Genomic DNA, 7239 nt, shown 5'->3' with positions numbered 1-7239 from the left:
CACATCTGATTATCATCTTACACCAACAGATCGCGATCCAGCTGCATACTCCTTGCCTTGCCTCGCCTTTGTACTGATAATACTCTTACATGCGTACTTGGTACCTTTACGAATAGCAAGCCGATGTCGACCTTGGCTTTCCGCACAAACGGACTGTGTGGCACAAGCCACCACCAACACCACCACCAGCACTATGCACACCATTACCACCACAACCACCAGTAACAAGTCATCACTCATCCGCTAAACTAACTCAGCATATGTGCCTAATCACTACTGCACCTCACGCATACAGTAGCTACACCTTACATGATAATTTGTTTTGAAAATAGTAGCTTCAGGTATAAACGAATGGAACAAGAAAAAAAATATAATAAAAAAAAAAAAAATCTGATAGTAGCAAAGCCATTAAAACAGCAAACAGAACTAAGGTAACATCAAATGATAGAGAGAGAAATAAAGAAAACAACAATAACCTCAGCAACATAAGGTATAGAAAGGAACAATAAAGTACAAAAGAGGAAAATGGATAAATTATGATTAGCAAGAATAATCTGACAGTACGTAAGCTCACATATGCAGCAAAAACACTTCAGATAATATGAAGGTTTATAAGGAAAAAGGGAACAAAACTATGGATAAAGAACACCTTAACGATACTGACTGACAATAACAGAGAGTAGTGGAGGCCAGCAAACTTTAGAGATGCGAGGTGTCTCATGTTTAGTGACATCGAACTGAAAAACTAAAGATGTAAAAGAAGGGGTGAAAACAAAACTAAGCAAACGCCAAACAGAATAGGGATGAATAATTGTTTTTTTTTGTGATAGCAATCTGGAGGATTTAAAACTTTTTTTCCTGTGGTAACCAGGAAACGATGAAATAAGGAAAAGACATTATTTTTGCAGAGACCCTGGGGCCGTACTTATAAAACTCCACAAAGATGCCGTCTTAGTTAGGAAAAGTACTTAACCTACGAGACTTAAGCGCTAAGAATCTTTCCTAGCAGGATGCTTTGTTAAGTAACCGTCTTTAGGCGCTTACACCGCTAACCGCTAACATGAGCAGACGTTATGTAATGTTTTTTGAGGAATTTTGCAAGAAACGGGTAAAAATACGTAATTATTATATTTTAAATAAAAAACATATTTATCTAGTTAGTTTTCAACAATCACCTCTTCATTTTAACCTTGATAATTGAAGGTATAAATTTACCACCACTGTTGTCATCTTGTCAAAACAACAATCATTTGGCGCCAACTTCGACTGCGCACCATGGCTACTCAAGAGACTCAAGACAAGAAGAGGAACAGGAAGACGAACTGGACGCCTTCATCTGGCCCACCTATACAAAATTCTCGCAAAAATACTCCGGAGCGACTTCTCCACAGCTGGCTGCTCTAAGGAAGCCAGAAATGCTGCTTGGAGGACCAATAGTGCGGAGGTGTCTGCCGTGTCAGACATTCTCCGCACTGAGGAGTGCCAGAAACATTGGCATATTATAAAATCTGAGGCAAGACGGAACACCCGCAAGCAGAGAGAAGCCATGACTGCCACAGGTAAGAGTTATTAATTTGGGAGCTATTTTTTGTGTGATATTTGTGTGTGAGTTGCAGCAAGATTTTCATATTTTTGAGCTTGATAGAAATTTCAGTTTCACCCTAACAAAAGATATGATTTATCTTATTATTCCTTTTAAGCACTGAATAGGTAAGGCAATTTCACTTAAAGAAAAGTATTTGTTTATGGTTATTTATTTTTTGCAAGGAAGCTTACTAGTATTTGAGTAAATACTAAGTTTCAGCAGGTCTACTGTTAAGGTCACTTGAGATTTAGATCATGGAACCTAACCACTTTAAGGAATAAATTTCAGTAAACTGTTCCTGTTTTAAGTTTGGAAGCAACAACATTGAAAGTTTTGTACTAGTGATTAATATATTAAAGTGCCAGCCATTTCCTGCATTTTTTTTTTTTTTTTTTGTGAAGTGGATGCATTTATTGCACACACTAATTATGATGCAATGTCTACCTCTGACAAATAATATTACTCCAACCACACATCTGAGTTACATATGTTATGTGAAAACACGTTCTTTATAAATTATTTATTTGTATTTGCAATTCATTAGCAATAAGATTATATTATACTTTCCAGGTGGTGGACCTCCTGCCAACCCTCCTCTCTCCCAGCTCGATGAGTTAATCTTTGAGATTTTGGACCCCAAGAATGTCTCTATTCATGGGTGTACCAATAAGGCAAGCATCATTGAATGCACCTTCCTTAACAAAGGATAAGCCACTTGTAGATATAGCAATATTAGGCCATAATGTTGTCTCAAATGTCTGCAATCCAAAATACTCGTGTTCCCAGTTAGTTTACAACTTACAGTTATACACAATGGTAAATTTGTTATCTAGTGTTGAGAAAATTTCATTTATTTATTTTTTTTTTTTATTCCTTAACCAAACAGATAAAACAGTAATAAGAAAAGAAAAAAACTAATAAAGTTAACTTAATTCCTATCCCTTCTCCCCATTCATAAGTATGGTGTTGTAGTGGGTGAATGTGTTAATGATAACGAGTCTTAGGTATTTACAGTTTCTTAGACATGGGCTTCCTTCAAACAGAATAGGATTTAAGTCAAACACATTGTACCCTTAGCTAGATTTACTGGTTTCTGTTACTTTTGTCCTTAGCAATAAAACCAAAAACATTATCAGCTTAGTTTCTGAAGTTAGAACTAATGATGCCAGCAGTGTTCAGGCAGCAGATGATGCTGGGGAAGTGGCAGAGGCAGCCCAACAGAGAGAAGTGGTGACCGAGGCAGTGGGTGTTGAGGAGGAGGCACCTGCCACACCACTTCCAGCACCAGTGATGTGGCACCAACAGGGGCCAGACTTGCCTGGTATATCACTGGTGTTTGTGGATGAGGAGGAGATCATCCACCTGCAGAAGAAAAGGAAGCTTGAGCTTGCACTCCTTGAAGAATCTATAATGGCTCAGGAAAGGAAGCAAGAAGCAGAACAGGCTAAGTACATGTACTACACACAAAAACTAGAGTACCAGAAACAAACAAATAAAAAATAGTAATAAAGATATAAATAATGTACTATTTGTTTTGTTTGTAACCAATCAACCAAATATTAGTGTTAACACAAAATTAACTGCAGTTTCTATATGCTCAACCTACAATCTACTTACTTCAGGTATGGGAGAGAAAAAAAAAAAAAAAAAAACTTACATGAGAATAACACCAATCTCAGCAGTCATGACACTGGTGTCTCATCACTCATCAATGCTGTAAAAGAAAGACATTGATTTACTGCTTGATGTTGTATCACATTATATATATATATATATATATATATATATATATATATATATATATATATATATATATATATATATATATATATATATATATATATATATATATATATATATATATATATATATATATATATATATAGATAGATAGATAGATAGATAGAATAGATAGATAAGAACAATTGATAATGTAGTCAATGCCACACTCATAAAAATAAGTGAAAAATAATTAAGAAAGAATCATTTAAGTTAGTTGTGAAAGTGTGTTAATTATTTTTTTAGATGTTGCTGAGATACACATTCATCATAACCCATTTAAATATTGTAAGGCTGAACAGTGATACTGTGGTATCTGTGAAGAACTCTATCTTTTCAATAGTGGGTGACTGGCAGAGAGTGAGACAAGGAAGATGAAATCACCAACATAACAGTGCACACACAACAAAACAAGACATATAAATATAAATAACAAAGTGACAGAGGAGAAAAAACTGAAGAATGCTACTATAATCAGCATTATGGGTTGTGTTACTTACTTGAAGTGAAGCACAACAAATTCATCCCTGTAAAGGATTCCTTCATGGCGACTTTGAACTTTCTGTGCTGGGGGTCGCTCCTCGTTGCCTCCATCCTCGGCTGCAGCAAGATGTTCTTCTTCCTCAGGAAGAATGATGTTTCTTGCTTTGCAGATGTTGTGCAGCAATGCACAAACCTCTACAATTTGGCAGACCTTGGATGGAGGACCAACTCGGATTTCACTGTGTAGCATGTGAAAATGTGGCTTCAGCTGCCCGATGCCTCTCTCAACAATGCTGCAGGTTTTCTTGTGGGCCCTGAAATTAATATAGATTTCAATCTTACAATGCAGTACTTGAAAGTGGTATGATGCATTAATTTAATTTCTGCAAACATTTAGGTTATGTCATGTATAAGGTTAAGTTAAGATTCATTGTTTGATAATGATTTGTGACATGGCAGCTTAAACATTATGAAACATATAAAAAAATCTCTAGTATAACATTGGTTAGGTTAATATATTCACATGAAAACTTAGAATAAAAAGAAGAAACTCTTAAATATTTGGAAATTTTCTTGTTGTATTGGTGATTCAACCAACACACCTTACATAATTATAGCCCTTTAAGGGGATCCAAAGGGGCAAAGCGTACACAATGTTAAATTACTTTACCTTATCAGTTGTTCTGGTCAAGTTTCAAAATGTTAAGTTACTCTACCTTAATGGAGGATGATGCTAACCCAATGAGGAGGTTACAAAATGTTAGGTTAGGTTACTTCATCTTATGGAGGAATCCAGTAAGGTGGGGGGGGAGGGTCAAGATTGTGTGAAACTGCAATAAAACTTCAAAATTACCTAATTAATTAATTTAGCACTTTATATTAGTTTATATGAAAAAGTGTAAATATAGGAGGTAAATAATTAGTTTTGTGTTTAGTGTGATGTGGGGTAATTAATTAGATAACTCTTTATCTAAATTTTACTACTCAGTAACTTACCTGTTATAAGAAGACTGTGCTCCAGGCTGTGGTCTGAGGTATGGAGTCAGTAGCCACTTCTTGCTGGGATAGCCACTATCTCCCAGTAAGTGACACCCAGCTGGGACGATGCCGCTGTCAAATATCGTGCAGAGTCCACTTTGAGCAAGTATTCTTGCATCGTGAACCAATCCCGGCCACTTTGCAACCACATCAATAATGTGGTATCAAGCATCAAACACAAACTGCACGTTGATGCTGTGGTATCTCTTCCTGTTGACAAACTCTACCTTATACTCTCTAGGAGCCACAATCATCACGTGCGTCCCATCAATGGCACCAATCTTTCCTATAGCGAGGTACCGCAGTGAAGATAACTTGCATCTCGGGGAGAGAGGCCTTGTTCCTTGCAGTTGGTCTCTTCAGCCTTTCCCGCACCAAATTTGTCACGAAAATGATACCAGCAGGATCCTGCCAATACCTCTTCACCAGCTCACGGTCATCTAGCTCATTCAGGACGTCCTTCCTCTCACGAAACGACCGTCTCTGTCGCAGGTGGTGGCGGTGCGGTCCCCTCGAGCGGCCATGTTTACTTTTAGGATGAAATCTTAGGAGCGCGTCTTACTGCTAAAACACCTCGGGAGGTGTTTTAGCAGTAAGACGCATCTTTAGGCTTAGGATGCCGTCTTAAGGATTTAAGACTCGAATTCCGCCATTTTGTGATTTAGGACGACTTAGCGCCACTTCTTACCCCTTCAATATCATCTCTTCGTCGCGTTCCTCCTCTCCTCACTTCCTCATATACATGTCTTTTTCTTTCTCTATATTCGCCTCTTCCTCTTTCCTTATCTCCCTCATTCACTCGAAAAATGTTTAAAGAAAGAAAATAGTGTTATACTCGTATTACTACCTCCTCAGCTTATTTTTTCTTTCTTTTCTCTCTCTCTCTCTCTCTCTCTCTCTCTCTCTCTCTCTCTCTCTCTCTCTCTCTCTCTCTCTCTCTCTCTCTCTCTCTCTCTTCTCTCTCTCTCTCTCTCTCTCTCTCTCTCTCTCTCTCTCTCTCTCTCTCTCTCTCTCTCTCTCTCGTTACCACCGGCATAGTGGGACACCGCGGGGTGGACTCACAGATGATAAGTCCTGGGCCGGAACACTTGCTGCCTTATCGGGGCGGTGACACACGGGAGGCGAGGGTGTCAATGCCACTCAACCATTCGTGGAAGCTATGGAATGATACATGTCAAAGAGAGAGAGAGAGAGAGGAAGGCAGGGAGGGTGCGGGAGGAGAAACCAACGGAAAACAAAGGAATAATACCACCACCACCATCACTCATGAAAAATTAAAGGTGATGGAATGAACGCTAACATACATGGACGAATGAGAAGAGAAATAGGGAAGAGGAAGGAATGGAGTTGATGTTAAACAGGAAGAAGAGAAAAGAAAAAAAGAAGAAAAGTAGGGCAAAATGAAGGAAGGAAAGAGAATAAAAAGACGGAGAATGCATGAATGAAAGCGTAAAATCCTAATTGTATTCCTTTTCATCTCACATCGAACACTCATTTCCTCCTTCCTATCCTTCTCATCTTGCCGTTTTCTCTGCGTCTCCCTCCCAGCGGCTATTGTCGGGGAATGGAAGGAAAGTGGCAGACGGGTGGGTGAGAGGAGAGATGTCACGTGTTACCCTCCACGTGACCAAGGGTAGGAGAGGGGACAGAGGGGAGACGGAGGGCGAGAGAGTGAAGGCGAGGGAAAGGACGGTGAAAGAAAAGACGAAGAAGTGAGAAAGCGATGAAGATTGGGAATAGGAGGAGGAGGAGGTGGAAGAGGAGGAGGAGGAGGAGGAGGAGGAGGAGGGTTTTGGTGGTAACAATAACAGATGAGAAAGATGAAAAGGAAACGTGAATGAAGACGCAAAAATCGGGAAATTAAAAGAGAGAGAGAGAGAGAGAGAGAGAGAGAGACAGAGAGGTTTGGGAGAAAATAATGGCCACAGTGTTTACTTTGTTGGCAATGCTGAATGTTGTACTGTTGTCAAGGTTAGAGGTCTATTGCTGCTTTTGCTATTTGTTTTTCCTTTGTGTTCCCTTGTGGACGATCGAGGACAGCTGAGGTTTAAAAAAAATCACTGAAAGAAAGAAAGAGGAGCAAAAGGGAAGAAAATGAGTTACTAAGGGGAGAGAGAGAGAGAGAGAGAGAGAGAGAGAGAGAGAGAGAGAGAGAGAGAGAGAGAGAGAATTTTCTTAGATGCTGTACTTTTCTGGTGGCGTGAGTGTCTAAGGGACGCTAGAAAGAGGAAGAATAGCAGGAGGAGGAGGAGGAGGATCTACATAGCAATAAAGTGCCACCATCTGCTCGTTTGTCTCACTTCCTTCTTCCTTCAGGAGGATAATGTTTGTTGGTCTGCCATATTGTGTTAGAG

General features: G+C 39.1%; 2 long non-coding RNA genes across 2 annotated transcripts; one reads left to right on the top strand and one right to left on the bottom strand.

Moving 5' to 3' along the window:
* The first annotated feature begins 917 nt into the window (after window positions 1–917).
* On the top strand, window positions 918–3110 carry LOC123515181. The gene is made up of 2 exons (XR_006677813.1): window positions 918–1559; window positions 2156–3110. It is a non-coding gene; the product is annotated as an uncharacterized LOC123515181 (long non-coding RNA).
* On the bottom strand, window positions 2654–5394 carry LOC123515180. The gene is made up of 4 exons (XR_006677812.1): window positions 4844–5394; window positions 3865–4161; window positions 3243–3299; window positions 2654–2947 (listed from the first exon to the last, which is right to left on the bottom strand). It is a non-coding gene; the product is annotated as an uncharacterized LOC123515180 (long non-coding RNA).
* Between the last annotated feature and the right edge of the window lie 1845 nt (window positions 5395–7239).

Source organism: Portunus trituberculatus, chromosome 38 (genome assembly GCF_017591435.1).
Source record: "Portunus trituberculatus isolate SZX2019 chromosome 38, ASM1759143v1, whole genome shotgun sequence".
Taxonomy (NCBI): Eukaryota; Metazoa; Arthropoda; class Malacostraca; order Decapoda; family Portunidae; genus Portunus; species Portunus trituberculatus.
This window is presented reverse-complemented; position numbering and strand designations above follow the sequence as displayed.